The sequence below is a fragment of the Sus scrofa genome, chromosome 17 (assembly GCF_054392235.1).
Source record: "Sus scrofa isolate SSC_HxYL_T2T_F1_AM1 chromosome 17, Sscrofa_HxYL_maternal_Yorkshire_Landrace_v2.0, whole genome shotgun sequence".
Lineage (NCBI taxonomy): Eukaryota > Metazoa > Chordata > Mammalia > Artiodactyla > Suidae > Sus > Sus scrofa.
In genome coordinates, this window is record NC_139399.1 from 68,169,514 (window position 1) to 68,197,175 (window position 27,662).

The 27,662-nt window shown below is 51.3% G+C and overlaps 1 long non-coding RNA gene across 9 annotated transcripts in view; it reads left to right on the top strand.

Annotated features, from left to right (window-relative positions):
* LOC102161661 (uncharacterized) overlaps nucleotides 1-27,662 on the top strand; it is a 509,074-nt gene that overhangs the window by 256,913 nt on the left and 224,499 nt on the right. For 7 of the 9 annotated variants that reach the window (XR_014832667.1, XR_014832665.1, XR_014832663.1 and 4 more), the window contains one exon: nucleotides 9,907-10,042. This is a non-coding gene — a long non-coding RNA (uncharacterized LOC102161661). Of the gene's footprint in view, nucleotides 1-2,887; nucleotides 3,021-9,906; nucleotides 10,090-27,662 lie in introns of all 9 variants that reach the window. The other 2 variants (XR_014832664.1, XR_014832668.1) reach the window with 2 other exon arrangements.

The following is a 27,662-nucleotide window of genomic DNA, read 5'->3' on the forward strand; positions in this document are numbered from 1 at the left end:
TCTTGAGAGAGGCATGCAATGCAGAACAGATTAAGAAACATTTTCACGCTCTGCAGGTGTCCTAAGAAATACCATCAAAATCTAGTCTGTATGCAAAAAGAGGAGTCTAAAAATTTGCGAAGATTAATTGTTGGGGACAAGATAGACTGTTGTTAAGAGTAAAGTAGGAGAAAATGATCAGACTATCGATTTCTATTCCGAAGAGAGCCCGGCTCAGGGACACAAGCCGACTCCCCAAGATGAGTTTCATCAACTTTTTTTTTTTTTTTTTGGCTTGTGTGAGTTTGCAGGCAAAAATGTGTAGTTTTAATAATCATCTCTGACAATAAGAAGTTCCTCCAGTGTTTATAACTCTCTAACAATACATGGCTATAATTACTGTAGCAGGCAATTTAATAAGTCACAGAAAGTGGAGTAAATATGACATTGTGTTTTCTGAAAACTATTCGTCCTCTTCCCTGTGTCTTTATAATTTGAGGTTTTTGATCAGGGATATTCTTCCCCAGAGAGCTGTGTTAGCACCTCCTTACCACTGGCGACGCTTCGGCTCTGTTTTTCTTCCTCTATTAATGAGGAGCTTGTTCTCTGGTCTCCGGGCCCAGAATCCCCCGGTTGATTAACAGACTCATCTCAGGATGCTTGGCATCTCTGTATGTTGGGTTAAATAAAATGCATTATTCACATTAATTTCGCCTTTTTCTGTCACCTCTAGAAGCTAAAGCCTCCTCCCCAAGTCATCTGTCACCGTCCCCAGCCCCACACAATCTCTCTGCCCCCCCCCCCCATCCCGTTACTGTTTCCTCATCCTTTCCTGCCCCACTGCAGTCTCCTTCTGCCTCCACTACTGGCTTTTTCTCCTCTGTCCAGCCTCAAGTCGCTAAACGAGGGGCACATTTTCCCACAGGGGGAATCCAGCAAGGCCTGGGATATTTGGGGGTTTGGCTGTCATGCTGTGGAGTGGAGCTTGGGGGTGGGGGGCGACTGGCACCGGCTGAGTGGAGGCCAGGGCTCGTGCTGAACGGCTATACGCGCAGGACTGTCCCACCGCAAGGAAATATTCGGCCCAGACTTGGTGTGTTTACTGGGTGCTTGCGCTCGGAGACGCCAACCTTCTCCTCTACTGGCCTTTGCCCCCGGTCGTCTGGTCTGTTTCCTGCACTTACATCTAGTCTGAAGTCTTCTGTGGGAGTACCGTAACAGTAACCGTCACACAGTAGGCACTTAAAATATTAGTTTATAGGAGTTCCCGTGTGGCTCAGTGGGTTATGAACCCAACTGGCATCCACGAGGATGTGGGTTCGATCCCCGGCCTCACTCAGTGGGTTAAGGCCTGGCGTTGCTGTGAGCTGTGGTGTTGGTCGCAGACGTGGCTCAGATCTGGCGTTGCTGTGGTTGTGGCGTAGGTGGCAGCTGTAGTTCTGATTAGACCCCTAGCCTGGGAACTTCCATATGACGTGGGTGCGGCCCTAAATAAAATACTAGTTTATAAAGCAACTTCCATGTCAAATTGTGCCTGAATCTTGGGGACTTCGGTAAATCTAGAATTTCTTTTGATGGAAATGTGCTTTGTGATGTTTTATGCTTAAGGAGCCCTTCATAATCATTCTTCTGTCTTTTCCCTGATTCCCTGCTTCTTTCCTCCTCAGCTCTTGCCCGCTCCCTCTCCCACCCTGTTTCGTGTCCCGGTGCCGGCCCCAGTGGACTGGGACAGGCTGGCTCCCTAGCCTCCGGGGATCCTGTTGGTTTGAGCCAGTGGGGGGCACTAGCAGATCAGAGGGAGATGCCTCAGGTTCTCGGGAGAGTCCAGACTGCGGTGGTGTCTGTCTTTCTCTCTGAAAGGCCAAAGCGCCCACTGGACCTTTCTCTCCTCCCTCCGTACCTCTGTCTGGGTTCCACAACATGCTCCCCCCATATGCCTGCTTCTGAATTTTGGTGGAAAAGCATCCCTGCCGGTGCCTCCCCACCCTGGAGGCTTCCCTTTCACCTCTCATGCCTTCCTGAGTGGCCCTGTCATTGGCTCTCTTCAGCTGTGCCCTTTGAGTGCCTCTGTCTCAGTGGGTGTCCTGACCGACCGTCTTCTGGCTTACTCCTCCTTCTTCAGTGGACCCCCAAAGATTGGTTTTCCCCAATGTTTCTGTCTTTCATACTCCAGAGTCTCATCAGTTGTTTGCAACTCCTTCTCTCCCAAAGTTACAGTTACCCTGGGTTAGCTGGTGACTTTCCAATGTTTATATCCTCATTCCTAACCCCCCTTCTGTCACTCAGCCTCTCCTGTGTGATTGCCGGCTAGCGAGGCACACTTCTTTACTGCATCTTAAGGGGTGGAAATGATAGGAGGACAGATATTTTCTCAAAGTAAGGAAGGGCGTCTAAAATCAAGTGGTCTGTCTCAGGAGAGAATGGGTTCTCTATTAGATTATTCAGGATCAAATGCAAGAGACGAGATAACCCCAAAGATTCCTTCTAGATCACATGACAAAAACTTGGAACTATTTCATCAGGAACTTCTCTGGTAGAACAGATGCCACTGACAGAAGAATTCATTGGGATGGAGAAAATCATGTATGTGTGTGTGTGTATTTGTGGGTGTGTATTTAGATGTATCTGGAAGAGTGCAGATGTATAAATAAAGGGGGCTGTGAATATATACGTATCTGACATCTTTTTTAATGCCTGCAACCCAAATAAAAATAAGCCGCATGAAGAATGAATGAGCTGACAGCACGCTGTTCAATTCTGCATCTGGAGCATGCACAGGAATTTATTACGAGCAGTAGCCAGAATTTTCTTTGGACATGGGATAATCTTTTATTCTGTTTTATGTGAAAGTTAAAAGCTAAAGAATGCCATTCACAGACCTTCAGCAACTTCTAGCTTTTGGCTTCAGAAATTCACAGCAGCAGACGGAGAACTTTGCGTCAGGGCCAACACAACGCTGTCCGGCACCCAGATCTTCACTTCTGAATCGATTCAACTCGGCCCCACTCCGTTTGCAGGAATGACAGCAGAAACATCCAAAAGTAGGTTCCAATTCACAGAAGTAGCTTAGAGATGCCAGACGGGGGGAAAACAGTGAGTGAAACCCACATTCCACACACATCATTTATTATAAATTGGCTTCCATCATTTTTTTTTATCATGAATCTTCTGCTCTGACAAGAAATTAACATCAAAAAAGAGCCCATTTCAAATTAATATGACTGTTGAGAAATCCCACAGTGGCTTGAATTACTCTGGCAAAATAAATTCACTAAGACTCCCGGAGACGAGTCTAGCATTTGCTCCCCGGTCAGGCAGGAGGCGCCAAGCAAGAGAAGAAACCCCCTCCACCTTCCTGAGGGGCCAGCGGGAGCACCAGTGAGCATCAGGAAGCAAACATTGATGACGTAGACAGGAAGGGGCTGAGAACACAACTGTGTACTTGGCTAGGGAGGCAAGACCTTTGCGCCCACCCCAGAGGCGCAGTCGCAGATGTGACAACGCGGACGCTTGGAGGCAGGGACGGAGAGCTGTGGTCGGACAGGCAGAGCTCGCTCCCATCTGGCTCACAGCTGTGCACCTCTGGAAAGAGCGTCCCTCCAGCTCCTGAGCCTCCCCTGAGCAGGGGCACGTCTTGGGGAGCCACCTGCCCTGGAGGGAGTGGCCTCTTCGGTCAGAGGACAGAGGAGACTCCTGGGTGTACTTTAGACTTCTGCACTAATCTGGCCTTCCTTGTCTTTCAACTGTTGGCCATCACCTTCAGAGTCAAGTCCCAGGTGGGGACTTCAGTGTGGCCGACGTGGCCCCGAGTGCTGCCCGCCCTCCCCTCGGCCTCTCTGACCACTTTCACCACTGCCCCTCCTCCACACCCGTCTCCACGGTCGCCTGCCCTGGGCCCCTGCCCCTGCCCTTCCTTCTGCCTCTGACACTCCCCTCTCTCCTCCCCACCCCTTCCCATCACCTGGCTGTCCTCATTTCCAGGTCCTGCAGTGTCACCTCCTCCAGGCAGTTTCCCTCCCCACCCCGTCCCCCGCCCCCTGCACCGCTGGGCCCGTCAGGTGTCCATGGGGGGTCTCCCGAGACGCTGGTGTTTCTGGTCCTTTCACCTGCCCAGGTGCTTCTTCACCCCTGCCCCCTTCCTGCATCACCCCCGGGAACTGATCTTCCCGAGGCTCAGCTCAGAGGATGAAGGAGATGAGCCCCTTCAGGCCACGATCGTGCTTTCTCAGGGGTTGGTTTTGACAGAAACAGTAAAAGCTGTCTCTCTTCACATTGGGCCACGTGGAGGGAAGCGCTGAAGAGCGAGGTAGGGAAATCCTGAGTGGCCGGAGCAGTGCTTCAGGGCGTAAGTCCTTGCGCCTGGACCCTTCGCAGAAACGGGGACCTTAGAGGTGCCGCTGGTGAGGGCTCCGGAGGAAGTGAGGCGTGCCCGTCCTGTCACGGAGAGGGAAGGAAGGGGTGCGGGAAGGGAGCCCCGAGGGGTCTGGAGCCACAGGGACCCCAGGTGCCCAAGCAGCCTGGATGCAGGGACTGGGGGAGCCTGAGAGGGACTGAGCCCTGGCACCAACCCGCTGGCCCCTGGGAGCGGAGGGGCTGTCCCCAGCCTCCTGGCGGAGCCGAGCCCAGCGCCCCGCCGCCCCCGGAGTTCCGTCTCTCCAGATTCTGAGTAGAACCAGAGGAGCCACGCTGGGCCCACACTGCAGACCCTGGAAACTTCAAGGTGATAAAGGGATGCTGATTTAAGCTGTTAGGCTCCTGGCGATTTGAACCCTCAGCAGCAGAACCCTCACTCATGGTAGCTGGAGGTAACAGTGAACTCCAGAGTCTCCCCAAAGGCAGCATTCCTGGGTTCGCCACCTCTTCCTGTCACCTCCGGGGCCTCTGTCCCCTCTCTCAAAAGGAGACCTAAGTGCCACAGGTGTCGTGAGGGTTTAACGAGCCATCGCATGTACATGACGTGGCACAGGTGGGGCCCCTAGCAAATGTTAGCTGTCACCCAACCACGTAAATGCCATCCCTATTTTTTCCTCTCCACATGGAAGATCAGCCATGAGAGAGTCTAATCTGGATGCTGGTTGAATAAAACCACATGGCATTTAAGCAAAAGCCAGTGGCCACACTGGCTCTGAAAAAACTCGTCCTGAGTCTGGGGCCCTGTGAGGTATCGTTATTATTGAATGATCGTTGCCGTTATTATGGTGGTAGAGGGCCATAGGATGGATTCCTACACGAAGGATGTTTTATATAAATTCATTTTCTTTTTTACTAGACTCAATTTCATGAGGTTTCTGTAACTTTCAATCACAGCACCCTAAGGCACTACTGAAATACAGATGCAGTAAATTCAAATGAACTATTGCTAGACACAGTAAATCCAGTTTACCCTAACAACCATCCTGGTAATTTTGGCTTCCCTGGGAGTAATGAGCCTTAATGCATTATGGTCGCTCTGGCCCCATCTTGGAAGGGAGATGAACTTTATCATAGTTGGTCTGTTTCTTTCGCTGCTCTCATTAAGCAGAAGTGCTTCCAAGCCAGGTCGTTCTCCTAACTCCTTTGTCCAAGCCCCTCGAAGAGCCTCCCGGCCATCCTGCCCTCCCCCCACCCCGCCCCTCCCCCGGCGGGTCCCGAGGCAGAGCCCGGCCTGACGTGAGGTCCGCCTTCTCCACTGCACTTTCGCCAGCACTTAGCAGAAGACCCTGTGTTTTGATTCCCCCCCGAAATCTAATTACTCCATATGTCTTTTCACATTTTGTCTAATCTACAATTGTATTTCTCATTATCATTTTGTGGGTTGTGATGCTATTTCCTCCAGTTTCATTCTCCCTCTTTATGTTTCTCTTGTACAAAATTAATTACATTGTACCTTCAAGCATAATTTCAACACTGTCTCCATTGCGTTTGTCTGCCTTTAATTAATGCTCTTCTAATGTAGATTTTAGAGCCAAATGGTGTGATATTTTGAGCATCAAAGAAACAAAGGATCTAACAAAACGAAAATGAAGGAGCAGGACAACACAGCTGACAATACATGCCCATCTGGAAACGTCACTTTGTACCCCGGGAGCCAAGCGGATTGCTTGGGGCTTTATCTTTGCAGAAAAGACCGAGACAGCGAATCTAGAGTCGAGGGCTTTCCCTCGGCTCATACAGATCCGCATCTCGAGGGCGTGAACCCCGTCAGTGTTCTCAGGGAAAGGGGCGGATCCCAATACTCTTCTTCGGCATCTTCTGTCTCCACTGTGTCGCGTGAAAGGAATAATCCCAGCTCTATCAATACGGAGTGGATCCCAGACCGTACGGAGCAACGAGGAAAGTCATGAGAGGACGTGTGGAAAATACAATCTCAATAATAGCGTGCTCCGACCGTTAAAGGACAGTTAGACGTGGTGATACAGCTGGGACAAAGACAGAAAGATCAACGAGAGCTTTGGATTAGAAGGAGCGGGAACCAACAGCGGACAGGCATCCACTTCACACCCGGCTGCGGTGGTACACAGGCGTCAGGTTTATTGACGGTCCTTAATTGTCCATAAACGCTTTAGAAGCTGCTGTATGAACTACACCGTTCACTTGAAAAAGCAGCTCTCTCTTCTTCTGAGACGGCCGGGAGACATTAGGTTAAAGCCAGCTCCCTCAAATCAGTCCATTTTGTATCGCAAAAGACACAAAACAGGTTTTTTACCTGCTGGAAGTTCTTCCCTGCCGTTGTGGCACCATTTGGTCCCCGTACGTTTTCTTTGTTGTTCTTGGAGAGGATGCGACTGGGAAGGTGCTGCCTTTTCCTCTGGGGCTGGAGAGGAGCGGGTCTTTGCTCACTTTTGAAACATTTGTGCAGCAGACAAACAGCATCACACATATTCCACAAAGAGACCCAGGGGGACAACATCGGCCGGGCCCACTCCTTTCTCTCTTTTTTTTTTCCTTTAAAAAAAAGGAAGCTTGGCTGTTTTGCGAGCTTCCCGTCCCCTGTGGACGTTGCAGGCGGGTCAGGATGCAGGTGGGTGTTTGTAGCTGCAGGAATGTCAGGGGAGCTCCTTTTCCAGCGCTAAGGGCTCTGAGCTGGGTCTTGAAGGAGCAGAACAGACTTTGGCTCCAGCCAGAAGTAACATGGAGTGAAAGAAATAAAAAGTTGTCAGCCGTCAAATTTTTCTTTCCGTATGTTGCAAGGAAAAAGTAACCTGTGTGGGGCCTTCGGTCTCTGACGGAGGAATGACGGGTCATCCCCACTCAGGCCGCGTGGGCAGCTCGTGTCACTCTGACGCTCGGACAGAGTCGACTGAACCGAATCTCGTGGAGGAAACAAATGCGAAGTCTCCTGTTTGCTTCAGTCACTTGAAGAAGAGCAGATCCAGGGAAATCAAGTTTGGTTTGTATACTCAGCATCTATCACACTCTCGCATTTGAACTGGGCTTTACATTCTGCTAATACTTGTTCTTCTGACGGGGAATAGTTCCTTGTAATGTGCAGTGTTATGTCACTCAAGTCCCAGCATGTGTTTCCTTGATTTTAATGTCTCCGTAATGGTCGCGTTCACGTGGATGAATTTCATGGGTGAACAGCTTTTATCGTTCAGAGAACAGCCATTAATAGAGTCCACAGTCCACAGGAAAAATAATGTTGTTCGAATAATACCATCTTCTGGGGTACTCACTGGCTTGGTTTTCAGATAGGTCTCAGGTGGAATATCTGAATGCTTTCTTCTTTCTGAATCACCGGGGAAGCCGGCTAGATTCTTATGCTGATGCCCTGAAAAATACCTGTTTTGTTTTCATTTTGGAAAAGTAAGAAAATTAAGCAGGTGTTCCCCTTGTGGCGCAGTGAAAACAAATCCGACTAGGAACCATGAGGTTGTGGGTTCGATCCCTGGCCTCGCTCAGTGGGTTAAGGCTCTGGCGTTGCCGTGAGCTGTGGTGTGGGTCACAGAGGCAGCTCGGATCTGGCGTTGCTGTGGCTCTGGTGTAGGCCGGCAGCTACAGATCCGATCAGACTCCTATCCTGGAAACCTCCATATGCCGCTGGTGTGGACCTAAAAAGCAAAAAAAGAAAAAGAGAGAGAGAGAGAGAATTAAACACGCCAGAGCAAGAGGTAAATGTGTACGAGGTTGGTTAGGTTGCATTTTTCTCTTTTATTTACTATTGGTTAAGAGAAGCCTTGCGATTTCTTGGTTGAGATAATTGCTAAAAGCAGCAGCAGAGTGTCTGTATTATATAAAATGTTAAGAGAGATAAAGCAAAAGAAGAAAAGGAACATGCGTGCATAAAATGTGGCATCCTGGTGCCGATTCGACTTCAGTTCAAAGAAATGCAGCAACATCCAGTCGATGGGTGAGTTTGTTTGGTGCCAGTGTTGGCTTTGAGCTGTTTTAAAAAAACAACAACAAAAAAACAGGAGTATGATGCTAAGAGTATATATGTTCATAAAAGTTCAGATTTCTTGAGTGTCATTAAAAAATATTACATTTGGGAGTTCCTGTTGTGGCTCAGCAGTCACGAACAAAACTAGCATCCATGAGGATGTGGGTTCCATCTCTGGCCCCGCTTAGTGGGTTAAGGATCTGGCATTGCTGTGAGCTGTGGTGTAGGTGGCAGATGTGGCTCAGATCCCGCCTTGCTGTGGCTGTGGCGTAGGCTGGCCTGACAACTTCCATATGCCACAGGTGCGGCCCTAAAAAGAAAAAAGAAAAAAAAATAGTACATTTGACAGAACTGCACTTGAATTTCCATGACGCCTCAGTTACTAGAGGTGAGCTGTGGCGGCCTCGTCGTGCGGCTTTCCTCTTGCTTCGTCACAGTCTCTCCGTGCCCTCTCACCCCCCGGTATGAAGCCCGCATGGCAGCTCTGGTTTCTCATCTTTTTGCACCAACTTTGATGCCACGCAGGGAAGACAGCACCCTCTTTTCCCCTCTGCTGGTTCACTAGGCATGTGGGGCCAGTTTCCTCCATACATTGGGCAAAACTGAGGGCCAGCCTGTGACTTTTGTCACACCCCCAGGCCAGAAAATCCTGGGTTCCCTCACATCAGAAAAGAGCCCCCTTCAGTCAGCAGAACAGCCCCCGCAGGTCAAACTCGAACCCCTGAATGTCTCTGAAAGGTCAGGCTTCTCCCTTCCACTCTAGGCAGAGGCGGGGAGACAGCCTGCTGCGAGCAGCTTTTCGGTAGACTCTGCCAGGCTTCCCCACCGACCTGCCCGGCAGGCCTCTGTGTCCGAGGTTGAGAGAGGACAGTGCGGAGAGGGAGGAAGGGGCCCAAAGCCCACTCCCAGACACCCTGCAAGCTGGTGTTGGTGCCCTGGCTGAGAGCCGTGTGGGTTATTCCCAGCCCCATCACCCAGGGCGCGTGCCACTTTGCACAGTGAAGACACCCACCTGGCCGGTGGATTAAGCTCTTCTTTCAGCATCTGGCTTCAAGCAGGGCTTGTCCAGGTGACATGTGACGGTATCGTAAGGACGGCCTGGGTCCCTGCTCCCTCCCACAGCCCGCTCTCTTTCTCTCTCCCTCTCTGTGTCTCCCCACATCAGGTCCATGGGAGCACAGATCCCTGTGGACCTGGCCCCTTTTCCACCATCGCTGAGCCCCCCAGCTTCTCAGGCTTGGGCCCAGCGAGTCCCTCAAGCTCCAGGGGACATGGCTTGGCAGCCTGCGTCCCTTGCATGGGGTGAGGCTGCTCAGTCTGCTGGCCCTTCCAGTCCTCAGCCTCTCTTCCACGTCTCATGGTCAGCGAAGTGGCTAACCAGCTCTTGACTCCTTCCTTGGCAAGTCCTAGCTTGAGGAACCATTTTCTGGAACGGCCTGGATGGTAAATATTTTAGGCTTTGCTTGCCAGATGGTCTCTGTTGCTGTAGCAGCGGGAAAGCAGCCAAAGGCAATATGTACATGAGTGGCTGTGACTCTGTTCCAATAAAACTTTATTTACAACTGCAGGTGCCAACTCCTCCGCAGACCATCCGCTGCCCACCCGGGCCTGGATTCTAGATCCTCTCTGTGGAATGTGTGGGGTGCGCCCCCCCCCCCGCCCTCATGGAAGCTGACCAGCGGGATCACAGATGGTGTTGTGCAGGTCCGTGCAGGTGGGATGCTTACAGAGCCTGGATTCTTGCGGCAGAGGTATCGTGAATGAAACTCAATGGCGATTCACTGGACCAAAATTAATTTCTAAATAATTCAGGCTCTTTTCCAGTGCATTTTACACCCTTCAGAAACACTTGCTCACTCCTTCTCCCTCCACCTATGTCCCACCCTCCCAGGCATCGCCATGCCCCCCACCCCAGGCCTGATCTCTCCCAGCGAGTGGTGGGCTTGTCCGTTGCGCCTCTGGGGCACTACTTCCCTGCACTGTCCATCCTGCAGCCCCAAGGGCAGCGTCTCCCCGAGGGCGGCATCTCGGCTCAGCCGGGGCAGGTGGGAAGAAGCAAAGAGTCCACCTTGGTCGGTCCAGTCTCAATATTGGGTGTCAGATTCAGTTGGAAAAGTAGGGAACTCACCGCCACAGGCGCCAGGGGATCCTTGGAGGATCTTACGGGATCCCACGACAGGGAACCCTGATGCTCCGTTGCACAGGCATGCCTGCTGGTCAGGAGACCCTGCAAAGCATGATTCAGCTAGAGCCTGGGGGGCCCCGGCCGCTGGGGAGGAAAGGACCCAGCAGGACTTTAAGAGGTGGATGCAGTTGGCTGGGTGACTGAGGAGGGGCCGGTGTTCGCCAGGCAGCTGGGGCTGTCCCGGCCTCTTCTGGCGCTTCTGCCACCACAGGCACAGGGCTGAGCAGTTGCCTGGCCAGATGGACCACAGATGGGTTGAGCAAGGGGTCTGTAAGCACGAGGACTAGAAAAAGAAACCCAGACGAGGGCTGCCTGGGCAAGAGTGTCAGCGTGGCCTTTCATGCGGCAGCGCAGTGGCCCCAAGGCTGTGTTAGGAGTGTCACAGGCGCAGTGGCCCCGAGGCTCTGTTGGGAGTGATCTTTGGTTTGGGGTGACGTGTGTGCCTGTGTGTTCATGCACGCTTACGTATGTTGTGTGCAGTTTCACAAATGTTACGTGTTCGCCTGTGCTGTCTGCCTAGAGCTCACTGTGATTAGTATTTTCTGGGTTTTGTTCTTGTTTTACTTATACGTCTTTTTTTAAAAAATCAGCTATACACTAATAAAAAATAATTCAATTTTTTAAAGAAAGAAAAAATTGGGAAGACGAAATGGTATATATTTTTTACTTCAAAATATGTAATTTGCAAGTCCTGCAACCTTCCGTCTGTGTTGCGTTGTGGGTTTCATGTCTCCGGCTCTGTCCCCCACTTCTTCTTTTCCCTCATAAATAACGGAGATGAGCATTTTTGTGCGTCGGTCCTGTCCTCGGGGGCAGAGAAGAGTGTGATCTGGTCCTGTGCCCCGGCTTCTGGAAGGTCTGGGTGTTGAGGTGCCCGCTCTGCCTCATCCCCGTCACCCTCCTTGTCACCTTTACAGGACGATAATCATGAGTCCCGGGTCCTGGGGTTTTGTGACGGTGAAGTGAAACAATCTGGGTTAAGAATTTAAAGCAGAGCAAATGCAATAAGTGTTTACCAAAGCAAATGAATGAGCAAACAGGCAAACCTGTGTTTGATTTCTGGATCCGATGATATGCAGTATTCTGAAGCGTTTGATAGACAGACCCACTGCCAAGCTGTCTTCCAGAAGCATTTTGCCAATTTAAACAGTCACCAGTAATGCAATGTACTCTTCTTACTGTATTTGCACCAACTCTTGCAAATGTTTTCAAGTGCACATATTTTCCATGCGGCAGCTTAACAAGTGATATTCGTGGCTGTTGAAGCGCAGATTCCTTTGATCATTCCTGGGTTTGAACATTGCCATGTATTTATTAGCGATTTGCGATTCTTCTCTTGGGGTTGTACATTCCTGTGAAGTCTCATTATTCTGTTTTTGTGAGGATTCGGACATTAATTATATAAGTAAAGAAATTAACATTTTCTGTCTGGTAAGGCATTTTTTTTTTTGCCAGTTAAATGGTATACCTTTCACTTTTTATAGTACCTTTTACGTAGAAAATGTTTTATTTTTCTTTAAATATGAGGTTAAAGGTATCGTGATTGCTTTTCTTTCTTTTTTTTTTTTTTTTTTTTGTCTTTTTGTCTTTTTAGTGCTGCACCCAAGGCATATGGAGGTTCCCAGGCTAGGGGTCCAAATCGGAGCTGCAGCCACTGGTCTACACCACAGCCACAGCAACACCAGATCCGAGCCACGTCTGCAACCTACACCACAGCTCGCAGCAACACCAGATCCTTGACTCGCTGAGCGAGGCCAGGGATCAAACCCGCAACCTCATGGTTCCTAGTCGGATTTGTTTCCACTGTGCCATGATGGGAACTCCAGCTTTTCTGTTTTTTATACTTCAGATTTCCTTGAAATGTGGAATACACGTAGACACATGCAATTCTTTGCAGTTTCACTTTTAACATTACCTGAACCGAGTTAGACACTGATATTTTCTCTGTCTTAGTGTTGGTATTGTTTTGGTTTGCTCCGTTCACGTGTGTGAGCTGAGAAGGCGGATCACTTCTCAGGATTCCGAACGGTGACCAGCAGCCTCCTTAGAAGGCATTCACGGACTCCACTTCTCACCCTTGCCATGTGCTAATTCTGCATAATTTCCTGAACACCTTTAATTTTATAGATTTAAATTTTTCTCAAGTCTTATTTTTTATTTTATTATTTTTTTGTCTTTTTAGGGCCACACCTGCAGCATATGGAAGTTCCTAGGCTAAGGGTGGAATTGGAGCTGCAGCTGCCAGCCTACACCACAGCCACAGCAGCACAGGATCCAAGCTGCATCTGCGACCTACACCACAGCTCACGGCAATACCAGATCCTTAACCCACTGAGTGAGGCCAGGGATCAAACCCTCATCCTCGTGGATACCAGTCAGGTTCATTACTGCTGAGCCACAGTGGGAACTCCTCTCAAGTCTTAATTTTCAAACTTTTTTTTACCCACTGTTATCCACTCATTCTTCAACATAAGGTTTCAAATATTTTGTCTAATTACAAAAGAAAAAATTATGTTTGCTTTCCATTACAATTCATTAAATTCATAAATCATCAGGGGGAAATTGGCATCTTTAGAGTACTGGGAATTCCTTCCCAGCAATAGAGGAGGTAACGCTAACCGTTTGATTTTTCAGTCTAAACATTAGCTTGATAATTAGCTTCACATGGAACCCGTATGTTTCTTATTCAGTTGATTTTAAACATTTTATTTGCCCGCATTGGCTTAAATGTGGTCTTCAGTGGGTCGTGTTCTCTAACTTGTGTGGCTCGTATCTCGTAACACTGCCCATCTGTATCTTTTCCGTAACTCAGCACGGGAGAGGACCCTCATTATTTTTATACTCTTGTTTGATTTTATCAGCCTTTCAAGATGGACAGTGTCACCAGCAAGAATAAGTCCATCTTCTACTTTCTAATAGTATCACATTGATTTTTTTCTTATTCTATTACATTAGCTGGATTTTCAGAATGTTGTCATGTGACAGCAGGGATGCTGGGAATCCTTGTCTTTCCCTTGCATCTCTGCCATCCTCACTCTAATCCCTTCAGCCGTGGTCCACACCCCGGAAGCCTGACCTTTGGAGTCAAAGAAGGCCGCAAACTGCCTGACCGTCGGTATTTAGGCGTAAACATATGGTTTTAATTTTATTTGTGATAACTAGATATAGAAAACAAGCTAATATCAAGTAATGAGAGTTTGGTTAAATTGAATTACTGTGTAGCCATGCTATCAAATTATTTGCATCAGTCCAAGTCCTGCTTCAAAGAACATGTCATGTCATGGCAGGGAAGGCTTATGCATGTGTGGGCTAAGCTGAGTCTCAGGTCCCACGTGTGTGAGCTGATCCTAAGACCTGGGTTCTATGCCAGTCCAAAGCCCAGTCCATCCCTCCCACCCCCCACCTGTCCCCTTTGGTAAAGGTAAGTTTTTCAAAGTCTGTGAGTCTATTTCTGTTGTGCAAAGAGTTCGCTTTTATCCTTTTGGTTTTTTTTTAGATTCCATAGTAGGTGATATCACATGATGTTTGTCTTTCACTGTCCGACTAGCCTCACTTAGTGTGATAGTTTCTAGGTCCATCCATATTGCTGCAAATGGCCTTACTTCATTCTTTTTATGGCTGAGTAATATTCCTTTGCTTATATATACCACATCTTCTTTATCCATTCCCCTGTTGACGGACATTTAGGTTGCATCCATGTCTTGGCTGTTGTAAATAGTGCTGCAATGAACATTGGGGTGCATGTGTCTTTTCAAATTATGATTCTCTCTGGATGCATGCCCAGAAGTGGGGTTCCTGGATTGTATGGAGGTTCTATTTTTAGTTTTTTTTAAGGAAGCTCCATGCTGTTCTCCATAGTGGTTGCACCCGTGTACGTTCCCACCAACAGTGAGAGAGGGTCCCTATCTCCACATTTATTATCTGTAACTTTTTAATGACGGCCATTCTGGTTGGTGTAAGGTGGTACCTCTTAGCAGTTTTGACTTGCTTTTCTCTAGTAATTAGTGATACTGAGCATCTTTTCATGTGTTTTTGGCCATCTGTGCGTCTCTGGAGAAATGTCTATTTAGATCTTCTGCCCATTTTCTGACTGGGTTGTTCGACAACGGATTAATTTCCAAAACACACAAACACCCCTGCAGCTCAATATCAAAGAAACACAGTGACATTTTAACAGAATTGTTTTCTTGTTGGTGGAATTCAGGGCAAATTAAAAATGTTTCTTCATATTTCCTTCAGTGTTTTCCACAATATTAGCATGTTTTTTAATAGCATCAGAGAAATAAATAAATAAAGACAAAGGCAGATAATTAGAATGAGTTAAGGCTTTGTTATGGGACAGGCCACAGGAGAAGGAGGAAGTGGCTTCAAACCCAGAAAGAGGGATTGGGTTGAGGGTTAGAGGGAAAGGGTGTGTACTGGGGTCTCCCGAGAAGCGGAACCAGGCGGGTGGAAGTCTATATATCAGGTACACGTGTGTGTATGCACACGTACGCAGACGATGGTGTTAACACACGCACACACTGTATACCCTCTCTGTGTACATATATGTGCACATGCACCCACGTGTAGAAAGGTAGATTTATCAGGAAGGACTGGCTCACACCGCTGCAGAGGCTGGCGAGACCCAGATCTGCCATCTGCGAGGTGGAGACCCGGGAAGGCCAGTGGTACAGTTCATTCCGAGTTCGAAGGTCTGAGGACCAGGAGAGCTGGGGGTGTAAGTCCCCCAGGAGCTGAGGTGACAAGCCCTGACTCAAGCAGGAAGAGGATTCCCTTTTCTCCACTTTTGCTATTTGTAGACTTTTTGATGGTGGCCGTTCTGGATGGTATAAGGTGGTACCTACTGGAGGAAAAGGGACCTCTTTCCTCTCTTTCTGTCCAGACCCTCAACACCTTAGGTGCTGCCCGCCTGTGTTGGGGAGGGACCTCGGGAGGCAGGTGGGGCTGCATACAGTGAGGCTGAAGCCCCCGCGCTGGCTGCAGTGCCCAGGCTGAGCACGGAGAGGCAGAAGCCCACCTCCCCTCAAACCCAGATGCTGCTTGTCGGGACCATGCATGCACTTGTCCCACTGTTAATGTTTTACTGGGGACAGAATGCTCTAGGCTCTTTTGAGAGGTTTTGGTTTGTCTGTTTTGGTTTTCTTGCATCCTCTCTTTATTTTTCTGTATTTCGCAGAGTTTTGCAGAGCTGTGTACCACTTGGATATACCAAAATTAGCACATATTCAATATTTATTCATGTTTGTTCAAATACGGCTGTTTAAGAAACAAAAAGGAAAAGGTGATGGATGCTTGAGAAATGCAGTTGGCATTTTGTTACACTTTGTGATTCAGGGGTTGTGAAAAATGAGCTGCTACCGATTACAAAACCCGATCAACACATGCACTTGTCCCATCGCGAAAATACTTAGCTCTTTTCAAGGCGAAGATAATAAGCATTAACTGAAGAAAATCTATAGCACAAAAATAAATAGGAAAAAGTCACCATTGCCCCAGCGTTCAAAGGTAACGACTTGTGATAGTTTAGAAATTTGTTTTTTTCTAAATGTTTTGTTTTCCATTCAAAAACTGTATGTCTGTCTGAGATTTGCATAATCACAGACCATCCACAGCCTCGAGTGAGGTGTGTGAATGCCTTTCTGAATGACCGTCTCATTCCATGTTTAGGTCACGGAAATTTTGGCAGGTGATATACTGGTTTGAAGACAGCTGCTGCGTCCCTATTCCTGAATAAGTAGTGGCTGGCTGCTAGCAGCATTTAATAAACTTTTGATGAAGGGGTGACTGAATGACACATGGGACTTAGATCAGGAAAAGCAACACATACGTGGTTTGATGACTAATTGGCCAGGGCCACCCTCAAAAGAGAGACATCCTTCAGAAAAACTGAGGGCCCTAGGGCTTAGAAACAATGCTGGGGCTCTCAGAGTTGGTGGGACGAGAGGGTGCGGGGTAACTGCTTCTCCCTTAAATCAAGGGGCTTCCAGGAGGACCCAGAGCTCAGAGGTCTGGCTGCCGTCTAGGGGTGAGGAGGGGGAAACGCAGAGGGAAACGTCAGTGAGAGTCTCAGTGAATCACCTGCCACGAGCAGCCTCCAGCCCAACTAGGAATCTGCTGGCTTGAGGCCGTGCCATTTCTGGAACCTGGCAGTCTTGTCAGGGGCAATCTCTGACCTGCTGGGACTCCAGAGGAGAGAAAAGGACAGGGCTGACCAATGCCTGGGCCGGCCTCTGCCGAGGAGCTGGTGTCTGGGCGGGGAGATGCGCACACGTGGACAGAGGCTTGCGGGGGGCTGCAGAGGGAGGCTTTGGGGTTGTCAGATGTGAGCCACAGTCAGGGGTGGGAGTTCTTGGTCAAGTCCCTTGACTGTGGAGGCTCGGCGCTCCCACCCTCACCGGGGGTCATGCACTCCCAGGGGGTGAGGCTTCTTGAGTGACCTGCGGCTCATCCCCTACCTGGTGAAGTTGCCCAAAGACCGGTTCCGTTCTTTCCCTGGAGCTCAGTGGTGTCACTTCCCAGGTGGTGGCCTGCCAGAGGCCACCCCTCCAGAGCCCGTCCCCTGCCTCAAGCATAAATTCTTGCAAACTTCCAAAAGGTTTCACTTTACGGGTGTGATAATACAGGCATCAGCTTGGGCGGTACCCGAGGGTTAGGTTGAACTTTATGTCAAGCTAGGAGCCTGGTGGCATTGTATACACCCACAGAAGTGGGGAGATCCAAACCACTTCACACTGCCTGCAGACGGTGGATCCTGTTTAAAGAGTTAGGGAAGTTGGTGTTTTTTAAACAGATTGACTGAGGTGTAATTGATGTACAAAACACATTTGATGGGTACAGTTTAATGAGTTTGGACACATGCATGCGTGCGTGGGACTGTTGTCACAGTAAGGTGATAAACAGAAGGGTGATCGCCAGCCTTTTGTGGCGGGAGGGGCAAGAACCTAGCACCAGGTTACTTTGTAACACATTTTTAGGTGCACAGCTATGTTGTTAACTTCAGTCCGCGTTGTGCCACCCGGCTCTCGAATGTGCTCATCTTGCATAACTGAATCTTCAGAGCCACGGAACAACTCCTCACTCCTTATCCACCTCGTTCCCTTGCATCCACCCCGAAATGCGCCTGGGCGAGGTGTCTGACTGCAAAGCCTGAATCCGGCATCCGCCGGCAGCCGGGTCCGGAGAGATTCCACAGCAGCCCAGCTCTGTCCTCCTGACCCTCCAAGCCCTGAAAGCAGGGAGACGTCCAGAGCCTTCCCCCAGATCGCAGGTGCTGCTCCTTCTGGGAAAAAGCCCACATCCTTGCTCTTGCAGCCACCTTCATCTGCCAGGTTTGTCCCAAGGCAAACTAGGACAGCCGCAGAGAATGTTGGACAGCCTGGCTGTCCCCCCAGGAGGCTGCTGCCACTGCAGGAAGACCCAGGGTCCCGCCTCGCCTTACTGGAGGCAAAACTGCCTGCAGACTGGGCGCTCCCCACACCCGTGGGAGCAGGAGGCTAATCCTTGCCCAGTAAGTCAGGCTGGGAGCTGCCTCTGCCCAGACAAGAGAGCGGAAGCCAGAGCCGGTAAGGATGCCCTGCGGCCAGGGCGGAACCGGTTGTCACCATCACCGTCTTCCCCGTCACTGTCCTTGGAGCTGACACGTATGGGGCCCTGCATCAGATACCCTCAGGCTCAAACCCCACGCCTGGTTCAAGCCCTGCCTTCCTCACTTACTGGCTCTGTGACCTCAGGCAAGCTGCTCACTCTCTCTCTGCATCAGTGTCCTCATCTGGAGAATGAGCGTGCTGCCCCTGGGTGTGTCACTGGGCTGCTGTGGTAGACTAAGAGGCACAGAGGCCCACAGAGCGCCAAAAAGGGCTCGTGCCCAAAAGCAAGGGTTGCTGCCATTTCATACAGTCCTACAACAGCCTCACGAAAACGGAGTGTCTTGGTCCCCACTTTTAACACGCACCTGTAATAGACTTGGTTCTAGTGATTGGAGGTCCGTGTATGAGTCAGACCAGAAGCATCTTTGCCCTTGCGGAGTTCCCACTCTACAAGCAGTACGACAATAAACAAGAAGGTAAAGGGCTCAATCACAGCATTTCAGCTCCTGGGAGATGCCAGGAAGGAAACCAGGTGGGACCATCTGCCGGGGAGCGGAGCCCTTTTAACCGTAGTCTTGATTGCAGAAAGGAGTCTGGAAGCAGGTGTTTTGTAACTCCTCCCCTCTGTCCTGAAATGAAATCCACGGGAAACCCACACTGCCTGCTACCTGTGCCTCACTCTAAAGCCTAACTGCAACCTGAGGGGGAACGGGAGGGAGCTTGACATCCATAAGACGGTGGGTGTTGAGTACCTAGAATCAGTGTCCCCACGGACTTCATCATCACCTCCTGGGGACAGCAGGGCCACTGGGAACCTGAAATGTCAGTCAAGGCAAAGGAGCAAATTGGGAACCTGGCGTGGTGAGGCCCGCTCCCTCCCGAGAAGGTGTGGGACAAGAGAGCCACTACAGCAGCCACACCCAGGCCCGGCTGTGCCCCGCCCCCAGTAAGGAGCCTCTGAGCAGTCAGTGTGAGAAACTCGCCCTGAACCCCTGGAGAGGTACGTGGGCCGGCACGGACGTGGCTGGGGACCCTTGGAGATGTTCATTCACAGTGTTTCTCTGGACACCCTGGGTCGTCAGCCTCCAGTTTATCTTTGACTGGGTCTCTGCTTTGAAACCTCGCACCGAACATGGCTTCTGTTCTGTCAATTCATATGTTTCTTCCGGTTCTGGCTCATTTTACTGCTTGTGTCCTACTCAGTAGGTGTTCACTGAGCTCTCCTCCTGCAGGGGAGGGCAAGCAGGGCTTCTGAGCAAATAACGAGACGGCCTTTCTTTCCGGGGGGCTGATGACTGGCAGAGAAACCCGCAGGGGCACACACTTTGCCAGGAAGGGTGGCCAAGAGCAGAGCTGGGCTGGTCCCTGGCGGACGTGCCTGCGCCCACATCCCCCTGACACGGGGACCTCCCCTGAGCTGGAATTAGGGAGGTGCCGTCTGCCCTGCCCTCCCTGCTCCCCTGATTGTTCCTTGGAAACAGAGCTTTCGTCAGACTCTGGGGCTCCTCTGTCGTCTTCATCCGTTCGGGAACGTCCTTTCCCTTGTCTTAGTTTCCCCGTTTGCCCAAGAAGCCCACGTCCATCCTCTCCTCCCCTTCACAACCTGCTCTGACGCCATCGATGCTTAAAATACATGTGCATCCCTATGAAATGCACGGGTTCTCTGTGGTGTGGCGTTGTCCTCTGACTCTCGTTCTGCTTCAGCTTTCAGTCAGCACAACATTTGAAATAAACTCAGCCACGGTGCACACCTGGTCCATTGCTTCTAACTTCGCCACAGCCTCGCATACAGGCACCTGCGCACCCCAACCTCCGGGGCTGCCCCCAATGCCTGGAGCCTCAGAGACTGTGCACAGGGTATGTCTTGGAAGCCATTTGAACCCCGATCCCAGACACAGGTCAAGGGAGCAAGTCCTCCCCTGTCTGGGGCAGAGGAGCCAGAGGGGCCCCGCGTGGATGCAGCTGCTCCCTTCCAGAACCTGCTGCTGGACACGGGGGAGGGCGCTTCTCTCCGCTGATGGTGGGCAAGCCAGGCGGGATTAGAGGGCGCTCTGTGTGGTGCCCGGCACCCGTGTCTGTTGTGGAAGAAGTGAAGGAAGACGTGAAGAAGGGAATCCGAGGAACTCTTCGGAAAGAAGGAGGCCAAGAAAACAGCCAGCCCCCAGCTCCCCTCCTGGGAAACCGCTGAGTAGCTGCTCGCACCCCCCACCTTGAGGTACCCGGGGCTCCTCTTCCCCTGGGGCTGGAAGGAAAGCCCGGAAGAGCAGGGTGGGGCCCTGAGGTCTCGCTCAGAACCTTTCCGACACCCATCCGATGCCCGATCTGACGCCTCAGTCACCGAACAACCCAGAGCCCTGAGACTGGGCCACTTAGCTCCTTGCTCAACTGCGCTGGGGGACTTTGAAAGAGCTGTTTGTGGTTGTTTTCGGGTCAGTCAGAAGCAGAGGTGCTGAGGGCCCAGAGGGACCATTAGGTGGTGACGGTGCCCTCTGGGCTGTCAGGGGAGGGAGGGGCTCGGCTCGGGCTGATCTGAAGGCAGAAGGATGCCTGCAACCCGGTGACTTGCTTGGCAGCTCCCGTCTCTGAGGGCCGAGGGCTCCAAGCAGAGAGGTGACAGCGCGACAGGCGGGCGCCTGCGCTCTGTCAGTGAGAGGCCGACTCAGGGTCAGTTTCCCCCGAGGCGTCCTTGGCTACCGCTAAACGCATTAAGTAAACTTCCAGAAAGGAGAAAAAGAGACAAGTGGCCCCTGAAAGTTCATCCTTGCTGACCTATGCAGCATCGAAAGTGACACTCAGGCGAGGGTTCGAGTCTGTCTAAAGAAGCGAAATTCATCTCTTCGTCCGCTGAGAACACTCTGAGTCCCGGGTCTAAAGAGAGGAGGGCAGCCGCCCCGCAGCGCCACACACGCGGAGAGCGTGGCCCAGGCCGAGCGCTGCGAGGCGGTGCAGCAGCCCAGCTGCTGCTGAGGGATGGGCCGCCAGGCCCGCCGCGCTCGGGAGACCAGAAGGGGCCGTGGATCTGAGCCAAGCCTGGAGGGGACAGTGACTCCGCGGAAAGGAGCGCATGTGTGCAAGGCGGGGCGTCGGAGACCCCTCGAGGACGCCCCTGCAGCCGCCAGAGGAGGGGCGGTGTTGGCAGGAGGCCCAGGAGGTGGTCGGCAGCCAGACCCCTCGGGGCCGGGCACCGGGATGTCAGGGACTTCGGGTCTCATTGGGCAAGATGAGCAGCGCTCGGAGGGTCCTCAGAGGAGGGTGACCGTGGTCTGACCGCTGGGACGATCGTCAGAGGATGGGGACAATTCAGGGCACATGCCCGGGGGGAAGGTGGGGAGGATTGATTGAATACGGTGACTTTGGAGAGTAAATCTGCCCAGGAGGAGCAGGAAATACAAAGTCTTCATCTCCCAGAACCCGAGCTTTGAGACCAAAAGGAATCCACTGCTTCCGGAATGGGGAGCGGAGATGCAGCCGCTTCCTCCCATCAGGACCAGGGCCTCCGCCCCGCCCCTCACAGGCTCTGCTGGTGCTGAGGCCTCGAAGCTGCGTCCAGTCCCAGGTCTGGACATTGCCCCGCGAGGCGGGCACCTCCCTCTGGACGGGCTTTTCCCTGGGGGCTCACTTCCTCCGTGTACCCACCCTCCGCCTCCCTCCCAGGTTGTTCCCCAGACCTCTCCCCAGGAGACCTGCTGAGGACAGACCCCACCTGCTTCCTGGAGGCCTCCACTGCCGCCTGTTTCCCACTTTTCAGCGGCTGCGGGGCACGCAGAGGCCCCTTTCATTCCACCGTCTTCCTAAAGGAAGGTTCGGGGCAGGGGAGACTCAAGTTCACACAGCAAAGTCTAAAGGCCGCACGAGAAAGCACCTCCGGACGTTAATAAGCTCCCAGGCCTGACTGGTACCTCGTGGGTGGAGAAGAGCAAGCAAGAGAACTTTCCAGAACAACAAAATAAGGGTGGGTAAACGCGATGCCTGTAAAAGAGCCCTCCTCAAGTCAGATGGGCGGTCATGGAGATCGTGACCACGATACCGCGTATGTCTCGCTCCTGGGAGCCCTCCTCAGCTCTGGCTGCAGCGTTCCCCAGAGCCTGACCCGACCAGCCAGCCAACCAATGTCCTCGGCTGCGGAACGGCGTGGGCAGCGCAGTCTCCCTGTTGTCCGGTGAGCAGGGACGCTCCAGGCCTCTGCTCAGTCCCTTGGGTGTCTGCACCCGTCCAGGGGAGAGGAGGGTCCAGTCTCGTGGGGTGTCTGTGAACCATGGATTGAGCGTCCCTAAGGGCTCCGTGGAGGCCCAGGGAGAAGGCTGTGCTCATAGAGATGTTATTTTCTGTAAGAGAAGAGGGGACGGGTGACAGGTACCCTGAGCACAAGCCTGTGACAAGAGGTGGGTGACCCGGGGAGGGACGACATCAAGGAGGCCCAGACAAGGGTGCCCTGAGGTCCGACGTCACCTTCCCAGTCTCCCACCTAGAGCAGGTTAAGTTCACACCTGCTTCCCTCTAAGCAATGACGGGCACAGATGCCAGGACCTTCGGGCTGTGGTTTGTCCAGAGGAAGGCACTGCCATTGGCTCTCAGCACTGACCCCCCCAAGTGTCACAGACACTGGCATTGACTCTCAGCAGTGACTCCCAAGTGTCACAGGCAGCGCTCTTGGCTCTCAGGAGTGACCCCCCCCCCTCCCGCAAGTGTCATTTGAAAGCCTGGGCATGTGGGCTCTGTAACTAGCAGAAAGGGCCACATCCAGTTCCCGAGGTTAGAGTGAGGCTGCAGGCGACGACTGATCAGAGGGACCAGCAGCAGGCCGGCTGGAGCACGTGGTACCTGTCAAGTTATCTTGCAAGGAAGGCGCAGCGGTTAAGAGCGCCGCGTCAGCAGCGGAGGGCCTGGGCTCCGCCCGGGGTCCCTCCCGGAGGATGCGCTTTAACAAGCCCCCCAGAGGATTCTGGTGCCAGATGAAAAGACCTCTCCCGTTTGTGGGTCGTCACCTCCTTCCAGGAAAAATGAGACTGCTTTGTTCCCCTGTCTCTGCTCCTCCAAAGCATTATCCTGCAGATGGATTTTTGCCGTCATCTCTGTACAAGCTATACAACCCCACTGACAATTTGGTCAGCTAATGAAACCCCCAGTTCCACTCCAGATCATTCTTATTTATTTGCTTTTGGAAAGCAGGCGCTAACTAGCCATCAAGGAAGTGTGTCGTGGGTTCCTTTGGGCGCCCCTGGATTTATCTAGCTGGCACCCAAGACAGAGGGAACAGCAGCGAAACTATTCAACGTCACAGAACATTTGACTAACTGTTTCATTTCTTCCCAGACCTAAAGGAACTATCATATTTATTAAAGCATTTTGATCCTTTGGAGACAGATTAATATGAGCTTGTGAGCTTATGTCAGTTTTGTAGGATAAAATGAGTCAATAAACACAAATGCACACTGACAGGAGAGCCTTTGAGCCACAGGTGGTCTGATGCACATCCGTGTCATCACAGAGGATACTGAGGGGAAAATCATCCTCCGTATTGTATTTCTGTTATTAAATGGACACTCTAAATCTCACTCTGTGTGTGTGTGTGTGTGTGTGTGTGTGTGGTGTGTTTGAGGTGGATCTGTTTTTTTAAACCAAGCGTGGTGAACAAATTTGAATGGCGGCTTCAGACCTCAAGTGTAGAGATGCCATGAGCGTTCAGCTCTGCCATGACTTTGTGGGCCGCGTGGTCTCCATCGAAATGGCTCAACTGTCACAGGTATTGTCCCAGAGGGAATACAGACATCATGTAAATTCACGGTGTGGCTGCATCCCAATAAATCTTTAAAGTAATAGGCAGTAGCCCACTGAAGACAGGAACCCCCATATCTGCCCATCCCCGAAAAGGCACTCTCTTTTCGGGTCTCCCTACCAAAGGATTGTTTCTTCATGGGCGAACTGTTCTGCCCTTGGTGGGTATTTGGGGAGTGGTTCAACTCTCGGGAACAAACCCAGGAAGTATATTTTGCGTATTACACTTCTTGTACCTAGAGAGTCTTCTCAGAAGATGCTTTATTCTAATTTAAATGAGTTCTCCTTTTGGAAAGACAGGTTAACATGGAAACAACACAGGTCGTGTTTTGCAACCAACGACACCTTCACATGTTAGAACAGTCATTTGTTTTAAAGACAATTCAGACCCCGACTACTTTTACTTCAAAAACCCCTACATTTGAGTAAAATTTAATTGTGTTGAAGTAGAGGTGAGCATTATGGCCTAATGACTAGGGAAAGTTGTTTCGTTTTGACGAGGGAACTCCTGAATTCAATAAATGACAAAGTTAATTAGATAACAAGGGCGGAAGTGTCTGTTTTGTTAATCCCGTAACAGAATGAGACCTGATGGAGACACTGGCACATCGATGTTTTTGAACTTCCAAAAAGCACACCGCTTCTGTTCCCAACCTAGGGAAAAAGAGATTCTGAGCAAGTGTTAGAACAGCAACACCAAATGTCTTTTTCGTTACGCTGCTAATGTATTATTGTTCATGCCTCCAAGCCAACATTCTTAACCTCTAAAATTACACGCATGGAAAGGAATGACTCCATCTAAAACCGGGATCCAGAGGAGACTCAGGTAAAAGGTCCTGTGACTGCACAGATAACCTGCCCCTTCCAGGGTAACGCGCCCCGCCCAGGACCGGGAGTCACTGAGCGGGAGGGCGTGTGGAGAGGCTTCTCCAGGAATGTGAGACAGACAAGATGTGGGCCCTTGGTGACCCTCCGGGGAAACACAGCTGTTTACCGCCCAGGATTTGCTTTTAGATAAAGGAGGAGACGACAGATTTCAGACCATGGAAAAGCCGCTTCCCTTTCTAGTTGGGGGGAAAAAAAACCCCAAAGAAACCCACATTCTGAGCCTTTCTCCATCTGGGCAGCAGCAAATGATGACAGCAAACATTTGCCAGTCACGACACGCTTTCACGTGTTAGCGTCCCATGTAACGGCACACGCCTTATCGACGAAGTGCGAACAGGCGACGTTACAGATGAAGAGATGGAGGCTTTGAGAGTTGAGGACTTTTCCTGGAATCGTAAAGGAAATGCTGGAAAACCAGACTCCTCTGGGTCCAGAGTCACTGGGTGCACTTGAGTCACTCCTGGTTTTGGCCGAGGGCTCCCTGGATCCCAGTGCAAGCAGCAGAGACCAGTTGTAAGAGCTCAGATGGAGGCTGTCTGCTTGTTCTCCAGGCAGTCGCTTTTATTGTATCAGCAGCTCACCCACATTGGGGCACACACGTCTGTGACCGGCTTTCTCTTCTTGGCCACGGAGGCTGGATGTGGCACTGTCTCTGGCCATACTGGGGTTTATCAGAGAGAAAGAAGGCCCGGGGCTCCATGTGGAGCCAGCAGCTGTCAGCGTCCTCACAGCGCTGGAGTTTTAACTCAGGCAGTTGTCCTCCATTCGAGCCCTGGACGGATGCCACGTCTGACAGCAGTTCATCTCCTGACCACACAGAACTCCGGTGGGCAGGGGACCGAACCTCCTCGGCCCCCACATCACATGCCAGACAGCAGATAACCGTGAACAGTTATGTGTTTTGTACAAAATAAAGCAACATTTGCGGGGGCAGGTTTATGGCGAGGGAGGCTCAGAGGAGAACAGCTCCTGAGAGAAAGCTGAAAGCATAGCGTTTGCTTTTGCACAGAAATCAGCGCCTTAGCAGAGCCCGAGTGGAGGCTGCAAGATGCTGCATCCCTGCTTATTCCCGTGGGGCTGATGGGCAAACTAAAAATAAGGTGAGAAGGAGGGACTCTGGCTCCCGCTCTCCATCTGTGTCATTCCTCCAAGCTCAGAAGACGTGGGTCAGAACCCAGCCCAGGGAGACATGCTGCCTGCACCCCGCTACCTGGCCGTGGGCAAGGCGACCAAGGACGGAGGCCACTGAGGTAGGAGATGCTTTGCTGATGAGGCCAGTGTGGGGGCAAGAGATGAGGCCCGAACCCCAGCGCGCCTCCTCATGAGCGGGCAATTGGTGCTTTCCCTGCTCAGCTTCGCCAGAAATCAGACACAGGCTCTAATAATGAGGCAAGCACTTGGCTTCGTCGCGACGTAAAGACATCCGCCTAGCTGACATTTAATAGTGTGACAACCAAAACCTGGTGGCAATTCCATGGCACCCATGCTCCCGGCGCACCGGTATTCTCACCCTTTCCGTCACATTATCTGATGTTTGCAACGACCCTCGAAGAAGTGGGTATGTGGTTATTATTAGAGAGGCCCCATGGCCTGGTTTTTCTGGAACAGCCCATTTCCTGCTCACCGTAGTTGTACGTCACCTCCCCCCCACCCCCCGTATTCTCGAGAGTGTCCCAGTTTGGACGCACACGGTCACCTGAACGTTCAGACCCACGTGTTGTGAATCTGGACGTTGAGACTTAGGAGAGGCTGTTTTCCTTGGGGACACCAGGGCAGAGGGTAGCCTTGGGGTCCAAGCATCAGATCGAAGTTTCTGGGCCACCTGTGGGTGACATAGTTTATGAGCAGCTGTGGGCAGGGCGGAGGGCCCTGGGCGTCCCTGTCCCTGGGTTAACATGACAGTGACAACAACTACCTTTTGGGGAAATTGACATCATCACAAAACACTAGCAGCACCAGGCTGCTTTTCCTCGTTCCTGACGTCCGCTGGGTGGCTCTGGGCTCAGGCTCAGGGCTGGAATCAGCGAGAGTCAGGCCACTCCTGCCTGGACTGTCAGCCTAGTAGAGAAAGTACAGGGAGGTACTCTGAAAGCTGTTTCTAGTTCATGAAAGCATAAAGTTGCCCTTAGAAGAAAATCAAATTTTGGATGGACTTCCTTCACCCTGGTTGACAGGTCTGTTGTTCTAATTTTAAATGATGCATGACAGAGTGAGAAGCATCATGTTTTTTTGTCTATTTTTTCCCCCATCATTGTGGATTCCGCAGGCCTCCATGGGACCTGACCTCTGTCTTGAAGTCACAAAGTCCCTCCGAGTGGGATTTGGGAGGTTATGTCTGTGTGTGAAGGTGAGGTCAACTGGCAAAGGCCGCCAATAGCCTGCACATCAGCGTGTGCATCCACCGTTTGTCTCAGCGGGAGGGCGGTTTTCCTAGAGCCTGTGATCTGTGGGTACCCAGTAGATCAGAGAGTGATCAGAGGGTGTTCTGAGCTCTCTCAGCCTGTGCCCTCCAGTGAGAAAGGCCCTTAGGGCTGGACGCATAAAACCAGGGGTCTGCCAGGGGCAACGGGGCCTCTCTGCCCCTGCCTTTGAGTCTGTAGGTTTGTGTGCAGCTGGCCTCTGATCAACACTTGGCTTCCCATTCTCGACCCCAGTTGCCTGATGAGGGCTCGTCCTTCTTCCCGGAGGGGTCTGGGCCTCCTGTTCCCGTGAAAGGGCAGTGCCCTGCAGTGAACTGCCCACACAGTGTGGGATTCACCAGGGTCTGCGGTTTTAGAAGTACGTGATTCTTTGCTATTGTTTACCCGGGAGCAATTACCGACACTTTGAATCCTGTGCCTAAATCAAGACCTTACTGCTTAATGTTGCATTATTTTAATATTGCATG